This window comes from Nyctereutes procyonoides, unplaced genomic scaffold, assembly GCF_905146905.1.
Source record: "Nyctereutes procyonoides isolate TBG_1078 unplaced genomic scaffold, NYPRO_anot_genome, whole genome shotgun sequence".
In the NCBI taxonomy this organism is placed as follows: domain Eukaryota; kingdom Metazoa; phylum Chordata; class Mammalia; order Carnivora; family Canidae; genus Nyctereutes; species Nyctereutes procyonoides.
Window position 1 is genome coordinate 12614056 of NW_026575036.1, and position 21514 is coordinate 12635569.

The window sequence follows — 21514 nt, forward strand, 5'->3', positions numbered from 1 at the left end:
AAGGGAGGTGGGGAGTTGGAATGGGAATCATTTTGACCAGATTGCCGGTGAAGGCTAGAACTTTATGCTGTACAGATACGGGTGACTTGCATTAGCCATGGACATTCCACTTTTTTTTTTTTTTGCAGAAAACAAAGTTGCATATGGGGTAGATATGATTAGTAAATATCCCCAAATCACCAATTCTGACCTTCTCAACATTACCGACACTTCTAAAAAACTGGACGTTTTACTTCAAATGAAGAAACAGTGGGATAACTCACTCTTCTTCCAAATATGCTGTTTTGAGTAAATACAGCATAAGAATCTCTCTGACATATTGTTACCATGTTACTGTGTGCTGTAAATGCAACAGACTGGTTAAAGATCAAGTCCTAACCGCAACCATGTATTTCCTTTGTTTTATATATTTAGGTCAGACGCTAAACATAGCTTTAACATATTTTCTTCGTGGTTTAATTTCCTTTGTGATTATTTCTTTTATTTAATGGGAGTGTAAAAATGTCCCAAGGACTAAAAAACAAATTGCAGCTCATTTTTAACATAGGCATTAGGAGGTAGTCCGTTAGCTTGCCTTTGGGTCAAGCTTTCAGGATCATTTCAGGTTAAAAATCCAACAGTGAGACATTTACATTTTCTTAACAAAACAGAGGGGACTATATTCATGTGGCATTCTTTCATACCCCCTTGGGCCTGAGTTTTATAACAAACAAGGAATGAGAAAATGTGGGCTTCATAGTGACTCTCAGTGATTCTCTGGTCTGCACCTCCCTAGAGATGCCTTTGAGGCGCCTGCAAGCGGCACCACCCCACAGCTCATAATGACTCCCTGGAGGTGTGGAGGGATTCCTGGACATGTAAGAAGGAAAGGCAAACTAAGTCATCAGGGCAGCACCCCAGGACCACCGTGAACTTCACAGCGGTGCAAAGAGTGATGTGCGTCTATCTTCTAAGTGTTAAAGCTGCAAAGAGGTTTTTCATTACTATCCAGCTTATTAATGTGTGTTTGCTTCTGGCACTTCATTCAGTTTGCACCCTGATAGTGAACAGGTCTGTTTTAATGGTATGTGTAATTCTCATTTCTCAGTAAAGGTGTTGAAATATTTGCTTCTTAAAGAAGACAGAAGTTTTCTTTTTCTTTTTTTTTTCTTTTTCTCTCTCTTTTTTTTTTTTTAACATTCACTTACCTGTTCGTTTAGTGAATAGCAGAAGTATATTTTTCTATACTTTGGCCTTTGTGAACATAATGTATTCATCAAATCCTAAAAGGCATCCCTAATAGAATATCCTTTGATTTTATCCAGGACTTAATATATTTAACACCTGGATAAATTTAGAGTTCTTTTGAACTGAATGAAATCACTGAGAATCTAACAGTTACCAGACAGCTGTTAATAGTTTTAACAACTACTTGCAGTTGCCCAGAGGGAAGAGAATGTGGTCCATTTCAGGTCCTTCTATAAAATACAGTGAATTACAATGGCACAATAGTTTGACTTTAATAAAAAGGAGATCTGTTTATTTTAATAGGAGTAGTATTTCAATTGTCAAAAAATTCAAAATTATCATTTTAATTTCCTTGAATTAAAAATAAGAATCCTGGAAGAAATAGACTCATGGAAAAAAAATTAGTAATGATTTCCTTCCTATTTACATTCTCATTATGATTGGAGAATATATTTTGAAATAACATAGATATGTGTTCTTCTAAAAATATTTTTTATTTGAATCACAAAGTACAATTTTTCTAAAATTATACTGAGAATCAATATGTTAAATTAATTGCAAAAACAAACACAATTTTAAACAGTCTCTTTTTCTAGGAATATGTAGGATATTTGAGAAAAGGAAGACATATTAAATGAATGTTAGCCAAAAATATACAAAATTATTAAAATCAGGCACTTAAATAGCTGAGTTTTAATTTTAATATTAATAAAACCTTCCTAAATTCTTGTTTTTTCATCTGAGAGGCAAAATCCACTGTACCACTTACCTAATTTGTGAAAATGGATTTTATTATATGAACAAATAATTGCGTATAAACATAATTACACAGATTTAATTCACGATGTTTAAGACTAACCATGCTGATTTTCATAAAAAATATTTCCCTAATAAAGTCTTATTACTAACTTTTTTTCATGAAACATGTGTTTCCACCACTTCCAAAGACCTGGTAATCGTTCATGCAAATGAAAAAAAAGTGTATGTTTTCCACACACGCATCAGTTGTTCCACAGACATCTGGTAACGAAACTTGGAAAGCTGCTAGACTCTGAGCCAGCCCAGGTGCTCACTACAACATCTCTAGAACTCAGCAATTGCCTGCAGTAATTTGTTGCAACTCGTATTGGCATTTTTACGGTTATGATGAGGCAAAAGGTGATGACATCATGTTCTAATGTTACGAAGGTGCTGTGAATTCAGTGTGAAAATTCCATCAATGAGTGATTGTTACTGAAATTGACTACATTGGTGGCCATTGCATTTTGCCAACTGAAACATCTGGGCATAAGTTAGCAGTGGCGCACCTTGTAAATAACTTCATTGAAATTAATTGCCAGAAGTTTGCAGCACCCTAGGTAGTTTATAAGTACCAGTTCTTATTCTACTGCTGTGTTTTGCACTTGAGAATCTTGTATTCTCAGATTCTGTTTTAGCAGCTGGGGATGAAAGTGAAAAGTGTAGAAAATGCATGATGAAACAGCAGGACCACAAGGAAATTAACATTATATGTAAGGAAGAAAACATTGCTATTTGTCTATCTACTTTCACTGATAAAGTATTTTTCTCTCAGAAATAATATTCAAGTTAATGTATAAAGCAGTTTTTTAAAAAGAGGGCAGTTAAATGATAAGATATAGGGTCTCTGTTTCTCCAGAAAGAAACATCTAGCATTTTGCCCATGTTGTAAATATTAAATGCTTATTGTGTTGAGAAAAACATGTGAAATTATTACCTACTATAAAACCACATATTTAAAGAGAAAAAGGGGCTGTTCTGTGGAAAAACTAGGAGACTGATTAGGAAACATGGGTTCTGTTGTTGCTGTACATATTCTGAATCATTTAGAATAATTTTCTAAGTTATTCATAGCTTCATGCATCATAAATCCAAGGAGAGATAACCCCGAAATTACAAGGATACTGTAGTCAACAAAATGAATTATTCAATAAATATTTATGTCAATTCCTTGCTCCTTCCCTTCTTAACTCCTTACCTTTGAATTTTTGCTTTTTAAAAACATTTTGCAAATGTGAAGATGTTTAAAGATATTAAATATTGATAGTTTAAAATTGAATGAGAGCCCAATTAGTACACTAAAATATACATTTGTCTTGAAAGTACGACAACTTGTATAGTACAATATAAACTTCCATAAGGCCCTCAATATTTCAAAAACTTTTATAAAATCTCTGCTTTAAAAAATAAATATTGTTTTGTTCTGTACATTCAACGAAGATCTACATAATTAACTTTTTAAAAAGTTGAATGAGGGAAGAAGTTTTTCTAACCAGTATGATATTTGTTATTATTTAAAGAAAAGCTGTGTAACCCCATTAACCCCCAAGACCTTGGCTGCCTAGAAGGTTAAAGCTCATTTTTGATAAATCAATCATTATCCTGAGCCCATACTTTCTGGTACAACCAAATTGTTCTCTCTGTCCCTTTTATATTTCTTGGCATTTGTGTTCCTATAGTTGCTTTGATAATCAGTTTTATCTGTTTTTTTTTTCTATGTGAATTAAAGTAGATAGGGTTTAGATAATACTCTAGAATATCTAGGACTACCAGTTGGTATTCTTTCATATAAAATATTTACAATTCAAAAAATCTGCTCTTCCTAGAGCTGTGAGATATTTCAAATTTGAATCTTTTTCTCCTTATAGCTCACTATAACAAAAATTGTACTTTATATAACAATGTTTTGCTTTGTTTTTGATAACAGAGACCCTTATGTTCACAAATGAGCATTTGATATCACAATACAACCTAGCTATTCCCAAAAAAGACTGGAATTCTTTTTTTTGAACCGAAAGAAAAAAAACTGTATCTTTATACTTATTCATAAAAGTAATCTTGGTGCTTTGTCATAATGGACATATTGTTCAGGCAAAGCAAGTTCAATGTACTATCCAAATGCAAGAAAGAATTCCATTTAATCTTTGCTTTTGTTAGGAACAAGCGTGGAGAGTATGGGCAAAGAAGCAGCTTTAACTTATGGTTTTAATCTTAAACGTTTGAATCCCTGTAAGTTTCCCTGAGGTTAATATTTTAATGGTATCAGATCAAATTAAATAGAGAATATGTGGAAGGAATGGCAGGCAATTAACAGAGCCATACAAAATCAATGACAGTTGTTTTTTAATCAGATTTCCACTCAGCTGTTTTTCACTACAAATGAATGCATTTTACGACAAAAATGTATAAATCTTTGGAGCGATAGATAGAACTCTATGATCTTAGGATTTATCTTTACGATTTAAGGAATAAAATCAATCCCCGTTCTTAAGGATTTTGCTATTAATAACAACAGTTACATTTATTAAAGCTATAAAAAAGCCTAAAGTAAAAAAATGAGTCAGGGATTTTGCTAACGAGTTGCAGAACTGACAGGCTCTTCAAGAAAGTTGTTAGGAGGCAGTGGCAGAGCTAGAAATAATAACAGAATGTGACAATTTACGGAAGGAACAGGCAAGCTAAAAGAGATCTCTCAATTGGCAAAAAGTGAATAGTTTTAATACTTTGATAAAGCATTTTTATTACCATTTTCCACCATTGTTTTGTTTTGTTTTCATACACAGTAGTAAGAGAATGATTTCAATCAAAAGCAGTTGCAATGGCCCTGAGAAGGTCATAGAACGTTTTTTGCGGAGTAGGAAGATTAGTAGCATGGCAACGGATTATGAGGATCTATCCTTTCATTCAATTAATTTAGTAGCACCTATGACACTTCAGGCCCTCCACCAGGCTCTGTGGATATGGAAGCCAATAAGGTTAAGGCTACTCCCTCTTGTACTTTGTCATTATTATAACTATCCTAAGTTATTGAAATATGTTAGATTAGTTACATTTTATTTTAAAAGACAGGTAAGTACAGGGACAATAATGCTGATCTATTGTGTTAGATGTCAAGCTAATAGTTATGCTCCGCAAAGAGGGGAGATGGGTAGAGAAAAGAGGGATATAAAAAGAGGCCTTTGAAATTCTGGTAGTTTATGGATTTATATGTTGGTTCTGAGTGGTTCCATATTCACTTTGTGAATATTCTCTGAATGTACACTTAGGATTTGTGCACTTTCCTTAAGTTATATGTTAATAAAAATTTACGTACAATTAAAGAGAAAAAAGATAAAGAACTGTTTAATATATAATTAAACGATTTGCCTTCCCTTTCTTTTTAAGCCGAGCTTCCTTATCTTTTTGTTACTACTCAATCCTCTTCAACAGTCTAGTACATTCCAAATGATCTGGGCTCTCTATAAGATTGCTAATGACAGAATCACTATCTCTAATGGCCACTTCAATCTTTACCCCCTGGGATGGCTCTGATCCTTTTGACTTTCTAACCATTCTTTTCTCTAAATTAGGATTGCTCAAAAAAAAAATTTTTTTTTCCTAATTTGGCTTTTGTAACACCATATTCTCCTAGTTCTTTTTCTAATCATAAATTGTTCCCTCTTAGCCCCCTTCACTAGATTTTCTTTTAACCATTCCTTACATATCGATGTTCTCCTGTTTTCTCAAACTTTCTCCTTGCTCGACCTTCTTCCAGGGGAATTTGATTCAGAGATTTTGTTTTTGTTTTTTTGTTCTGTTTTTGTTTTTAACTACAATCTATTGATAATGCTCAAATCCTTATCTCCACCTCCCAAAACTTGAGATCTAGTTCCATATTTTAGATTGTCTACTTGGCATTTCCACCTGTTTTTCATTTAAAAACCCAAACTAAGTAAGTTCCAAACTGAAATTGTCCAGACTCAAGAAGTCTGATTTTCCTCCACTATTTCCTGTCTCAATTAGCAGTTCATCTTTAAGCCAGTCATCCAAGGTAGATATTTCTGAAAAATTCTTTATCCTGTCCTTTCTTTCAATTCCCACAAGAATAAACCACTTTGTTATTAGTACCAATTAAATATTTCTCAAATTGAGCCTCTTTTCACAATTCCATTGTGGAATATGCCAAATTGGTATAGTCTGGGCCCTCATTATCTTTTTTCCCTCCTTTTTTTATATCTTCATAAGTCAGTCCCCTACCTAAGACGTGAACATCCTTCTTACCTGTTTTTCACATTGCTGCTGGAGTCATCACAGGTATGATTGCTGTCTATAGCACCATTCAAAGGGTACTTCCTGCTGGCACGGCAACAGGAACACAGCCTGCTAACTCCTCTTTTAACATGTTCCTTTTGAGATGCAAAAATGGTTAATCTCAGCAAGAGCACAGGAACCTATGGAAGACTACCATTCACCAGTCATAACATCCAAGAGATTTCCATTGGTTATAGTGCAAGTGGTACCACATTTTTAAAAAGGACTTCTCCTATGTATTTTAAATGATCTCTATAAAATAATGGAAGAAAGACCAGAGAGCAAATCTGTAAATTGAGACAAAGAGAGGTAATTAAAAAAAAAAAAAGGACAAAATTTCAAAGTAGGTGAATTAGAAAAAAGTAAGATTCAATAAAAATGCAATTGGATTTTTTAAAATCTTAATTAAGAGGCAACGTTATAGAAAATTAAATTAGTACTTAGAAAACAAATATAGAGACCAAGGAATGGGAGAGAAAATGATAGATCTATATATTTTCTGTTATAAACAAGAGTGTAAAGATAAATCTTGCATATAAATCTTTGCATGCTATCTCCTGTTCCTTAGAACAAATTTCTAATCATAGGAATACTGGGTCATAAGCTTTGAATTTAGAAAAGTTCTGGAATGTGTTTTTATTTATTTATTTATTTATTTATTTATTTATTTATTTATTTATTTATGAGAGAGAGAGAGAGAGAGATCACAAGTAGGAGGGAGAGAAAATCTCAGAGCCAACTGGGGCCCAATCCCACAACACTAAGATCACAACCTGAGCTGAAACCAAGAATCAGACTGTACTATACAGGCACTCTCCAAATTATGAAATGATTAGATTTATTATTTTACCAATAGTGACTGCAAAAACAAATTCCTTCGTGTCTAAGCTCATACAACTATTACAAATCTTTAAAAAAAATTCTTTGCCATGCTGTTTTAAATCCCATTAATGATTATCTTTAATCTTAACAAATATTTTATAGTAGACATCTTTTAATAATGTTTTGACATTTGCGCTAGGTTTGCATCAGTAATTCCAACAAATATTTGAATTTAGTGCAATGCTGAGGTGCCATTGATGCTCATTTCAATTCTTTTTAATAATAATTTCTTCTCTCTTTTGTCATTTATTTTGATGCATTTCCCATTGCACAGGAGCATATCTTTGAAAATATTTTCATTAAGAAAATTTATTTTTTTCTATATATTTTTTTTAATTTTTTTTCTTTTTTTCTTAATTTTTATTTATTTATGATAGTCACACAGAGAGAGAGAGAGAGAGAGAGAGAGAGAGAGAGAGAGAGAGGCAGAGGCATAGGCAGAGGGAGAAGCAGGCTCCATGCACCGGGAGCCCAACGTGGGATTCGATCCCGGGTCTCCAGGATCGCACCCTGGGCCAAAGGCAGGCGCCAAACCAATGCGCCACCCAGGGATCCCTCTATATATTTTTTAATTGAAGTTTGATTTGCCAACATATAGTATAACACCCAGTGCTTCTCTTGCCAAGTGCCCCCCTCAGTGACCGTCACCCAGTCACCGTATCCCCCCGCCTGCCTCCCCTTCCACTACCCCTTGTTCATTTCCCAAGTTAGGAGTCTCTCAAGTTTTGTCACCCTTTCTACTTTTTCCTACTCATTTTCCCTCCTTTCCCCTATAATCCCTTTCACTATTTATTAAGAAAATTTAGATGATACACTTTCTGAGCCCTGGACATATGAGAATGTCTTTCTGTTAACTTTACATGTAAAAAACAATTTAGCTGAGTTTAGGACTTTTAACAAAACATTCTCTCAAAAGGAGGATACATGGTTTTCTCTCAGTGTTATAGTCAAGCCCAAGGCCAATCTGATTTTTACTCCTTTATAGGCAGTCTGTGTTCATTGGCTTTTATGCTGTAGAATATTTTCTTTTGTCTTTGAAATTAAAAATTTTTATTCTAATATGTCTATTTTTAAAAATTAATACAGCCTGACCAAGTTATTGGACTATTTCCATTACGAATGTACATGTTTCTTCACCTTTGGAAAGTTTATTCGTTTCTATTATGATATTGGCTAAATTGAGAAGAGCACAGATCAGTATTTACTCATAAAATGAGGGATAGGGGTGGGGAATGGGTAAAAAACAAATATCAGGCCCAGAAGTTTTTCTGAGTTATTTCTAATTATCAAATAGCAATAGGTAATTCCCATGTGATAGATTTAATTTCTTTCAGAATACAAGAAAAGATAGAAATGTTCTCAATTTATTTTATTTTATTTTTTAAAGATTTTATTTACTTATTCATGAGAGACAGAGAAAGAGAGAGAGAGGGAGAGGCAGAGGCAGAGACATAGACAGAGGGAGAAGCAGGCTCCCTGCAGAAGCCCGACGCGGGATTTGATCCTGGAACTCAAGGATCCTGTCCTGGGCCAAAAGGCAGGCACTAAACCACTGAGCCACCCAGGGATCCCCTCAATTTATTTTATAATGCAAATATCTTGATAGCAAAACCAAAGATACCATAATATGATATCACTGCACAAATCTTTTATAAATATAATACAAAAAACCCAACTAATAAAATAATTTTAAAGCTGATAGTATCCTACAAAATATACCAAAATGAGGTAGGGTTGTTTTGTTTTGTTTTGTTTTGTTAAATATGGTTTAGTGCTACAAAACCCATTAATATAATTTATCACATTAAAAGAAATTAGGTGTTCATTGCAATAATGCTGATCCTAAATTGGACTGGATAGTTCTTCACTTGCCATTACTTCTGTACCCTTTTATTACAAAGGAGAAACCATAGACTGCCAATAAAAAGCACTAACATGAGATTTATAGGGCACGAGAGAAGGAAAGGTCATTATTATCTGGATGTAGTTGTAAACTGACAAATGAGCAAACATTAGTTTTACACTGGCTTTCTCAAGAATTCTTGAGAGCTACCTGCTGTGGTGTTACAGGCTGGAATCTTTACTTTTGAACTCCCTGACCTGTTTCTCCTCTTCTAAGAGTTGTGTAAGCCCATAATTCCTATATTAAATTCTTTGTACCTGGATTACATGGAGTGCCTTCTGTGTTCTTGGTTGATCCCTGATCGATATAATACAGAAATTATATTTGATAAAATTCAAAATCCAGTGCTTAATCAAACATATAATATATATTATGTATAAGATGTCAAACTTAACATTATGTAGGAAGTACATAAAGAAATTAAATAAAACTTTTCATAGAGAGATAAATCTTGGATAAATGGAAAGATGTACCTAATTCTTGGATGTTGAAGATTCAGTGTTAAGAAGGTATTAAGTACCTCCAAATTTATTCATATATCTAATATGATTTAAATGAAAACTCTCATCAGAACTTTTTTAAACTTGATAAAAATTTCATAAAGCTTTCTTGAAAAAAATCATGAACAAGATTAAATTATTTATGAGAAAAGAACAATGCATAGATAATTGGCCTAATGAATATTAAAGTAAATTATAAAATTACAATAATTAAAAATGTAATATGATGCCATGTCATCATAGACATAGATCAATAGAAATAGAATAAAAAAACAAATAAAAGTTAATATACACAGGAATTTAATAATAGCAAAACTTTTTGCATTTAAATTTTTCTTCCACCAGATTAGTAAATTCTACTGGTTATGTTTCAATTTTTTAATTGACAAACAGCTCCAGTCTTTACTCCCTCATCAGTGCTTGGAATTTGAAATTTTGAGTTCCTAGAATAGATTGTTTACAGTTCCTTTCATCCACATAAATGGGCTTTTTAGAAATGGTTCTTGTTCTCAGCCTTAAAGGTATATCTGAAATTGAAAGATGTTAAGATGTCCATATTACCCAAAGTGACCAACTGACCAACACAATCAAAATCCTATCAAATCCCAACAATATTTTTGGAGAATTAGAAAAAAAAATCCTAAAATTCATATGGAATCTCAAGGGAACTTGAATAACCAAAACCATCTTCAAAAGGAAGAACAAAGTTGGATGTCTTGCACCTCCTGATTTCATATATTACTATATACCCATGGTAATTAAACAGTGTAGTATTGGTATAAAAACAGATATATAGACAAATGGAATAGAATAAAGAGTTCAGAACTAAACTTTTGCTTATATGGCCAAAGGATTTTTCACAAGGGTGCCACAACCATTTAATGGGGAAATGACAATCTTTTCAACAAATGGTTTTGGGATAACTAGCAAGATACATAAAAAAGAATGAAGCTGGACTTTTATCTTACATCATTTACAAAAAAATGAACTCAATATGTATCAAAAACCTACATGTGAAGAGTTAAAACTATAAAGCTCTTAGAAGAAAACAGAGGAGAAAGTCTTCATGACATTGAATGTGTCAATGATTTCTTGGCTATGACACTAAAAGCACAGGCAACTAAAGAAAAAAATAAGTTGGACTACATAAAATAGTATGTATACTACATAATACTACTATGCATCAAAAAGACATAATCAATAGAGTGAAAAGGTAACTTACATAACGGGAGAATATTTCCAAACCATATATCTCACAAGGGGTTAATATTTACGATGTATAAAGAAACACAGCTCAACAACGAGAAACCCCATAGAACCCAGTATAACAATGGGCCAAAGGCTCAATAGATATTTCTCCAAAGAAGCTATACACATGGCCAGTAAGCACATGAGGAGATGCATAACATCACTAATCATTAGGGAAATGCAAATTAAATCCACATGAGATACTACCTCACACCCATTAGGTGGCTACTATAAAACACACACACACACACACACACATGCACAAAAGAAGAAGTATTTGCGAAGATGTGGAGAAATTGGACCCCTTATGCACTGTGGGAATGTAAAGTGATGCAGTAACTCTGAAAAAAAAATTAAAAATAGAATTATCATATGATCTAGCTGTTCTACTTCTGGGTATATATCCAAAAGAATGGGAAGCACTTCTTGAAGAGATATTTGTATATCCATGTTCATAGCGTTATTAATCACAATAGCCAGATGGTGGAAACCAGCCAAGTGTCCACTGACAAACGAACTGATATACAAAATGTGGTATAAACATTCAATAGACTATTATTCAGCCTTAAAAAAGAAAGGAAATTTTGAAACATGCTAAAACATGGATAAACCTTGAGAATATTGTTCAGTGAAATAAGCCAGTCACAAAGAAACAAAAACTTGATTCCACTTCTATGAGTTAGTCGAGTGACCAAATTCATCCAGACAGAAAATGGTAATGTTTAGGTTCTGGTGGGAGGAGGTAATGGAGATTTGTTGTTTAATTGGTGCAAAGTTTCAGTTTTGTAAGTTGAAAAGAGTTCTAGAGATAAATGGTGGTGATGGTTGTACAACAATGTGAATATACATAATGCCACTGAATTGTACACTTAAAAATGGTTAAGACAGCAAATTGTATGTGTATTTCATCATAATTAATTATATGCATATACAAATAAAGTTATATTGGAGAGCTATTTATAGAAAGGGAGACCAGTGATGTTTAATTCTCTTATGCTTTCTGATCCTTAGATAATAATCTTATTTCCTGGTACCTCCTTTTTTTTCCCCCATTAGCAGAGAGTACCAGCCAATATTGTGACTTTTCCTACTGCCAGAAGTTCTGGAACCAGCTGAATTTTCCACTCCCTCCTTATTTCTGACAAGCTAGTGTGCTTATTTGCTTCTTAAACTAGATACCATCCTTTGCCTCATCTGGCCTATATTCCAGTTGGGGGTATATAAACAGCAAAAGGCACAATTGTAACAAAATGTGGTGGTGTCAATTTCTAAAAAGTTCACTGGAAGCCCTGCTGATAATTCATCAGGGCTTCCTATAGTAATTTAGCACATGTAGGTGACTAAGAAAAGCGATGTTAAGAATAGAATAAAGCCTTGCAGTTCTAATTTTATAAGACATACACTAAGAAATATCATGTACACTATTCCATCAAGATGAAAGGCTTAGTTTGTTTTAAATATTTTTTTAATTTTATTTATTTTATTTATGATAGGCACACAGTGAGAGAGAGAGAGGCAGAGATACAGGCAGAGGGAGAAGCAGGCTCCATGCACCGGGAGCCCAATGTGGGATTCGATCCCGGGTCTCCAGGATCGCGCCCTGGGCCAAAGGCAGGGGCCAAACCGCTGCGCCACCCAGGGATCCCTGCTTAGTTTGTTTTAAATTACATAGGCATGAGAGCAAGGTGTAGAGGACATGATTAACATGTAAAACATTCCTTTGTGGTTGACATGGAAAAGAATTTAAAATATGGACAAGAGCAGGCAGCTCAGGTGGCTCAGAGGCTTAGAGTCGCCTTCAGCCTGGGGCGTGATCCTGGAGACCCAGGATGGAGTCCCATATCAGGTTCCCTGTATGGAGCCTGCTTCTCCCTCTGCTTGTGTCTCTACTACCTCTCTCTCTCTGTTTCTCATGAATAAATAAATAAATCTTTAAAAGATATATGGACAAGAGCTATTTGGTTAGCAGATGTTTCAAGGGTCAAAAGTGAAAGATAGGAATATAAAACTCAAATGGGAAATTTACTACTAGAATTTTTTTTTTAGTGGCTAGGAAACAAGTCCATACCACTTATGATGTCATTTATTTAATTTGGTAGAAAAACTAACAGATAAATTCAAGGCAACTATAAAACTTCCTATATGATTGAAAAATTTGTAACAAAAGCAGATGCTTCAATTGGAAAAGTTTCTTTCACAGCTTGGTCTCTGGGTTTTCTGTCAACCAGGTTGGGCAAGAATATTACCATGTATTTGGGCAAATGAGAGTCTACCATAGGCCTTTTCAGTTAATACATTTAAAAAAAGCATTTAAAAATATTAAAGGAAGTCATATTTAGTTCTTTTTGTTTCTTTATCAAGATTATTATTGACTCCTTTAAATGTTCTACTATATTTTTCTATTAGAAAGAAAAAAATGCACAGAATGTGGCTGTATCAGTGAAAGGTTACAATTCTTTCCTCTTTAGTAAGCACATGAATTCACCATTGGTAAAATTAGGGTATTCTCATATTTTTAGCAACAGTAAAGTTTAACAAACCTTATTTTCCTCGGTGGTGGGAGAACACCTTGAAGTTCCTCCCACGTAACATAATGGTATAATGTAAGTCTGTTAACCCTGAGTGCTCAATAAACTCTTCTTAAAATTTCACATTTAAAATTTTCAAAACTGGGGATCCCTGGGTGGCTCAGCAGTTTAGTGCCACCTTAGGCTCAGGGCATGATCCTGGAGACCCGGGTTTGGGTCCCACATCGGGCTCCCTGCATGGAGCCTGCTTCTCCCTCTGCCTGTGTCTCTGCCTCTCTCTCTCTCTCTCTCTCTCTGTGTCTCTCATGAAAAAATAAATAAAATCTTTAAAAAATAAATAAAATAAAAATTTCAGAACATTTTAATGAACAAACGTTTGTTGTTTGAGCAGACTTTTGAGAGTTTCAAGAGTAAGGAGTCCTCCAAATTCATCTGAATTAACTTGGAAAAACAAAGAAAAGTATTTAGCTTCATAAAGATTTCTTCAAAAAAATTTTATCTATCTATATCTATCTATCTATCTATCTATCTATCTATCTATCTATCTATCATCATCTATCTATCATCATCATCATCTATCCAGAGCATGAGCTGTGTGGGGAGGGGCCGAGGGAGAGGGACAAGCAGACTCCCTAATGAGCAGGGAGCCCTATTAGGGGCTCCACCGGAGACTCCATCCCAGGACCCTGAGGTCATGACCTGAACTGAAGTTGGATGCTTAGCCAACTGAGCCACTCAGGTGCCCCTAGTTCCATAAGGGTTTTAAGTAGGATATTCTATTTAATACTTTTGGTAAATATATCAATGTATTTCCCAACCTTGCTCTTCTGGGTCCTGTATGTCAATGAATGAAGTCATCATCCTCCCACTTCAACTCAAAACCTCAAACTCTTGTTTTGACTTCTTTTTCTCTTTCCCCCACTCACATCTACTTAGTTTTTACTCATACCAATTTTATTTTTACAGAACCTCTTACTTGTCTTATTTTCAATCTCAAAGTATGCAGGATTATTGAAATTGCCTTTCTAACTCAACTCCCTATCTTTGCTTTCTTATCTAATCCATCCTACACAATAATGTCAGATCAATTCTCTTAGTATACTGTGCAAATGCTGATGTTCTGCTCCTACAATTTCCCATTATCAGCTCAGTTTTTGGAATATCCCATTCTGATATTCAACACTCTCAAGGACCTATTCACAATATAGCTCTCTAGCATTATTTCTACAACTACCTTTTACATTCTCTAAACTCTTAGGTCCTTTAACCTACCATACCCAAAATGTTTCCTTTATCTAGGATGTACTTTTATCACTTTCAATATGTCTAAGAATTTTGCCTCAGTTGTAAGAACTCAAATTCTGAACCCTTCCCCAAAGCCTTCATATCTTCATCCTCTGAATTTTCACTTTATTTAAAAAAATTTTTTTTCAAAGATGTTATTTATTTATCCATGAGAGACACACAGAAAGAGGCAGAGGCAGAGGCAGAGGGAGAAGCAGACTCCATGCAGGGAGCACGACGTGGGACTCGATCCGGGGACTCCAGGATCAGCTCTGGGCTAAAGGGTGCTCTATACCACTGAGTCACCCGGGCTGCCTCTTCATAGCACTTTATATATATCTTCCACATTGTATAATTTTGATCGTGTATTTAATTTTCCATTTACACTATAGTCTCTTGATAGATTTCAAGCTCCTTTTGAGCAGGCTTTATAGGTACTTTATCTTGTTATATCCCACACTCCGATTTTTCAGTAAGTATCCACTGAGTTATTTAATCTGTGTGTAAGATTGAAAACTCTTGAAACTTCAGGTGTAAGATGTGTGAAGGAAGGAAATTTATTCACCTTTGAATAATATGCATTTGTAAGTCTAAAGAGGAGAACAGAGTTTAGTAATTCCAAAACTATTGTCATAAATTTGAAGCTGTAACGTAGGGTTTCCTAAACATTCATTAAAACTCATTACCTTATATCTCATGTGGTGATTGATTAATTTCTCAATATTAAGAATTTCATGTAGGGAGCACAGATACAACAAATCTAACAGAGCGACTTCCATGATCTATTATCTTGTCTGTTTTCTGGTTCTGATGATTTGACTGGCTGTTCCATAGGACACATCCAATGCAGGAAGCAGTAGAGCTGATTACTGCACACTGCCCTCTGGTGAGCCACAAGGGTAATCTAGAGCGGAAAATTGAGGGTTGAGAGTATAACTCACTCTCCATGTCCACGATGCCCATTGGTGCCAAAGAATGATGTCACATTTTGTGATGTGATCACTTCTCTCAATTGTGCTCTCCTGAGTCTACCAATTCTTTCCATGTAGGTCATCAAACGGCCATCAGCTGGTAAAACTTTCCTCTTCGCTTAGCCAAAAATGGATCCAGAATAGTTGTAATGAGTCTTACTAAACCAAGAATTAAAAAAAAAAATTACTATTACTTCCACCACATTTCCCTGCATCTTCAAATATTGCCAAGGCACTGAATGAAAGCAATGATAAAATATATTCTCCTCAGTTTGTAAGGAAAATGGAGTCTTAGTAATTGCCATGCTAAATTCTTCTATGTTCTCATTAACAAGTTCTATATAAAAATATAGACCTTTCTCATTCTTAAAGAGAAGTCCAAAACCAAATAACCAACTTAACAGCATTAGAAGTACTGTTTGACTTGGAAGGATCACAAGCATATCTGGCTTTTGATCATATTAATACTGCCATGTTGCTGGGTGATATTCATTTATTCATTACCACTTGACCAAATACCATCTAGGACTGAAGGGATAATTAAAAGTTTCAGAACAGACATGCAACTGCTCAAAACTCATTTTCTAGGAAGGATAAAAACAAATAACCCAGTGACCCAATGAGGTGTTTCATTGGCTTCTGCAATCAACTGTATTTACTGTTTGTGTGCAATGATGTTCATTATTTTCTCATCTTATTCTTTATTTTGGGAAACTACATTTTGTGAAAGTGACACCAGTAATGGGTAATCTTCAAATAGATGGAAATTTCCTTTCTGAAGAAGAAAGAAAAAGACTTGCAGAAACATAGAATAAGTGCCATCTTGTTGTTTTATGGCATGCTAATCTTGTTTAAAAAAGAAAAGTAAAAAAATAAAAAGAAAAAAAGAAAAAAGAAAAGTCCTCTTTAATACAAATTTTGACTCCTCAAACTCCAAGAAACAGGCCTTGCTTTAGAAGCATACTCTAACCTTCTAAAATAAAACTGTAATTTTTCCTTATGTTCTTTATTATGTAGCTGAAAGTTTAAATGATACTTGAACTAAAATCCTTTCTTGACTCTCAATCTTTTAATTTTCTGAGGTTGTTTACATGCAAAGTCCTTAAACTAGTTTTTACTTATTGTTAATTTATTTTACTTTCAAGTGAAAAAACACTCTGTGGGAGGTTTTATACTGGTTTCTCTTGAGTTGTTGCTTAAATGTGGGTAAAGGGATTCCTGAATTCAGAGAGAAGTTTAAATAAAATAGCATGTAAGCTCCTTTGACTTTCAGAATTCTTTTTCCAATGATATCGTACACTGGTGAACAATTTTTAAAAATTTTAAAATATTAGTTATATGTGTAATATGTATTTAAACTGAATCTTTGTTATATATTATGTAACTGAAAAGGTACCATGAGGAGAAATGGTATAAATAAAATTTGTCTTTCACCACAGAAATAATATTACTCAGGCTTTGATTAAATAACTACCAACTTTATGTCTAGTAACCATTTAATCAAACAGAACATATCCTGTATTTTGCACTGTAGTAAATCTTTCTAAAATAAATATTTATAAATCAAATAGGGAAATGGATAGCACTGTATATGAATCAATACAATATTATAATCTATTATAGGTTCTTTTTCTTCTTCTTCTTCTTCTTCTTCTTCTTCTTCTTCTTCTTCTTCTTCTTCCTTCTTTCTTTTCTTCCTCCCCCTCCTTCTTCTTCTTCTTCTTCTTCTTCTTCTTCTTCTTCTTCTTCTTCTTCTTCTTCTTCTTCTTCTTCTTCTCTCTTTTTTTTTTTTATGGATACCAACCAAAACGTGAAAGACAACCAAGACAACCACCATGGTCATAGAATTTAAAAGGCTTATTTAAAAATGACTTTGATTAATAGTGTATTTATGCTGTTGACACCTTTTCTTCAAATAGGGCTTTCCAATTTTATTTTATTTTATTTTACTTTACTTTATTATTTATCTCATTTCATTTCATATCATTTAATTGAGAGAGAGAGTGAGAGAGTGCTTGTGTGCTGGTGTGGGTGGTGGTACCAAGGGAGAGAGAGAATCTTAAGCAGGCTCCATGCTCAGAGTGGAGCCTGATGTAGGGCTCTATCTCATGACCCTGAAATCATGACCTGAACCAAAATCAAGAGTCAAACACTTAACCTGCTGAGCCACTTAGGTGCCCCAGGACCTCACAACTAAAATAAAAATAAACATTGTTTTAGAGCACTTTTAGCACCATAGCAAAATTGAGTCTAACTATATAGAGTTCCCATATCTCCTTATCTCCACACATACACAACTTCCCTCCTATCCACATCCTACACCAAAGTGGTAAATTTGCCATAATCAGTGAACCAACATTGACGCATCATTATATCCAAAGTCCATAGTTGACATTAGTCACTTAGTATTATAAATTTTATGTGTATAAGGTATATAAATGTATAATGACATGTATTGTACAGTTATAGCAACATACAGAGCATACTTATTTATCTACTTACCTTCTGAAAGACATCATGGTTACTTCCACTTTTAGCAATTGTTAATAAAGTTGCTATAAAGATCTGTATGCAAGTTTTTTGTGTGGGCATATTTTCACTAGGGTAAATAACAAGGAGTGTGGTTGCTAGAATGTATGGTAATAGTATATTTAGTTTTGTAAGGAACTGCCAAACTGTCTTCCCAGGTGACTGTGTTATTTTGCATTCCCACCAGCATTTGGTGTTTGGTGTTCTCAGTGTTTTGGATTTTGGCTATTCTAATAGGTGTGTAATGGTATCTCATTGTTTTAATTTGTAAATCCCTAATGACATATGATGTTGAAAATCTTTTCATATTCTTGCCATTTGTACATCTTCTTTGGTGAGGTGTCATTGAAGTTTTTTAATTGAGTTGCTCATTTTCTTATTGTTGAGTTTTAATAGTTCTTTGTATGTTTCGGATAACAGTTGTTTATCAGATGTCTTTTGCAAATGTTTTCTCTAAGATTGTAGCTTGTTATCTCATTCTCTTGACATTGTCTTTTGGAGAGTAGAAGTTTTTAATTTTCATGACTTCTATATTTACAATATTTCTTTCATAAAAATGCCTTTGGTATTGTATTTAAAAAGCCATCATCTTGGGATGCTTGGGTGGCTCAGCGGTTTGGCACCTGCCTTCAGCCAAGGGCATGATCCTGGAGACCTGGGATCAAGTCCCACATTGGGCTCCCTGCATGGAGCCTGTTTCTCCCTCTGCCTGTGTCTCTGCCTCTCTCTCTCTGTGTCTCTCATGAATAAATAAAATCTTAAAAAAAATAAAAAAGATAAAAAGCTATCACCATACTCAAGTCACCTATGTTATTTCTAGGGGATTATAGTTTTGCATTTCACACTTAGTTCCATGATCCATTTTGAGTCAATTTTTTTGTGTGCAGGGTGTAAAGTCTGTGTCTCGGTTCATTTTTTGCAGAATGTCCAGTTTTTCCAGCATTATTTGTTGAAAAGACTAACTTTACTCCATTGGATTGCCTTTGTTCCTGTCAATGACCAGTTGACTCTATTTATGTGGGTCTGTTTTCAGACTCTATTCTGATTTGTTTGTCTCATCTTTCACCAATACTAAAGTATTAATTACTGTAGCTTTATAGTAGGTCTTGAAACTGGGTACTGTCAGTCCTCCAATTTTGTTATTCTTCAATATTAAGTTGGCTGTTCTGGGTCTTCTGCCTCTCCAAATAAACTTTAGATTCAGTTTGTCAATATCCACAAAATAACTTGCTGATATTTTGGCTAGAATTGCATTGAGTCTATAGATTAAGTTGGGAAGAACTGGCATCTTGACAATACGGAGTCTTTCTATCCATGAACATGGAATTTTCCATTTATTCAGGGTTTTTTTTTTAATATAACTTTCATCAGAGTTTTGTAGTTTTCTTCTTATAGGTCTTGTACCTATTTTGCTAGGTTTATATTGAAGTATTTTATTTGAAGGAGTGATAATGTAAGTGATAAATATATTTTCAATGTAAATTCTACTTGCTTATTGCTGGTATATAAGAATGTGATTGACTTTTTTATACTAATCTTGTATCTTGCAACTTGCTATATTCACTTATTAGTTCAGGCATCTTTGTCCATTTATTCAGATTTCCTATGTAGACAATCCATCTCTCCTTCTCCCTCTGCCCTCCTCCACTCCTCCTCTGGCTTGGAATCTCTCTGTCTCTGTCTCTGTCTCTGTCTTTCTCTCCCTCTCTCAATCTCTTAAAAAAATAATAAAATAAAATTGGCTAAAAATCCAATAAGAGATAAATAAAAGTTAAGAAGTATTTTGGGGTCTAATTTTTACATAGGAGATAGGAAAAGGGATAGGGTAAAAACAGTTTCTCATTTATTTAGGAAATATTTACTTCTTTCTCTTGAGAGACATTGTTTTAGATGTTAAGGATACAAAAATGGCACAAGGTCCAATTGTTAAGATTTTAACTATTGGTGAATTGTGCGAATGAATCAGATATTTGAGATGTATGGAGAATACAGTAGCTTATAAAGATAATAAGATTGGATGGCTATTGTTAAGCAGTGGCTATTGTTAAGCAGCTCTACAGAAGGATAATGATCAAAAGATGGCTGGGAAGTTGAGGAGGCCTCTTTGATCACATATAAAGAAGCTCTTTTTTCCTGCAAGGAGAGGCTGAAGAAAGCTGAGGACCAAGACCAAGACTTTATAGTCAGAATGGCTGAATTTCAAAGATGGTTAAATGCCAATCAAGACAGATGGTCCTTGCTAAGCAAAACTGAAATGCTAGGCTTGCCATGGCAGGAAGATGTTGGAAGGGGTAAAGGCTCAAGAAAATAGGCAGGCTGGACTGGATACACAAATATGGCTGGCAGACTGTATGATGAATATGTTCCACAGGAAGACTCAGTGGATATGCAACTTATCAAGGCTAAAAAGAATATGTTGGTGAGAAAAGCCCCAGGATCTCTAAACAGTAGATTGGTAATGCCAGAGATGATAGTAGGAGAGGTCATTATAGAACTTGACTCATTAATAGCAAAGGAGATGATAGGACCCTGAAACAAAAAGGCCAGAAAGTGGTACCTACCAGCTAGAAGCCAGAGGTGTTCAATTATTTCAATGACCAACAAGTCAGAGTGACAACCAGAACTCACAGGTTGTTATGTTAATAGAAATGTTAATAGAATGTGACTGACCTTAGGGGCAAAGAGATGGGCAGTAACAATGGAATCACTCAGCATATACTGGTAGAAGAAATCAAGGATGGATACCTGGGTGCCTGAGTGGCCCCCACATTGTAAATGTCATAATTCCAATATATGGATCTGTGTCAGTTTTCAGGCCCAGATTCCATTAATCAAAATGGCTATGTTCCCATGGGGATGAACCCTGTTATACCATGGCAAATATACCTGGTTATGATTCCCATTGTTTATCCCTAAAAAGATCAAAGGCTATTTACTCAGGAAATGTGTACCCAAACATTTAAAAAATAGTTGGACACTGAGTATTAGTTGACACTGATACCAGGAAGCCTAACACATCATCAAGGCCCCCCAGTTAGAGTGGACACATATGAAAGGCAATTGAAAAAATGGAGTTCTGTTAGAGGGTTAGCTTATAGTGGGTTCACTGGCTGCAACACAGACTGCATGGGCCGCAAAGCCTAAACTATTGAATATTTGGTCCTTTAGAAAAAAAGTTGCTGACCCTGGATCTAAAGGATGCATGAGTGGTGGTCCCCACTGGATGGGTCATGGAAGATGAGCATAGACTACCTCAAGCTCAATCTAATCACAGCTACTGATGAGGCCAGATGTGGTATCTTTGTCAGAATTAATTCACTTTGTTAGAGTGGATTAATACAGCCTTAGGTACAC

The 21514-nt window shown here is 34.5% G+C and overlaps 1 pseudogene; it reads right to left on the reverse strand.

The window, feature by feature from the left end:
• Positions 1–18223, reverse strand: part of LOC129505498 (tigger transposable element-derived protein 1-like) — a 74857-nt pseudogene extending 56634 nt beyond the window's left edge.
• Between the last annotated feature and the right edge of the window lie 3291 nt (positions 18224–21514).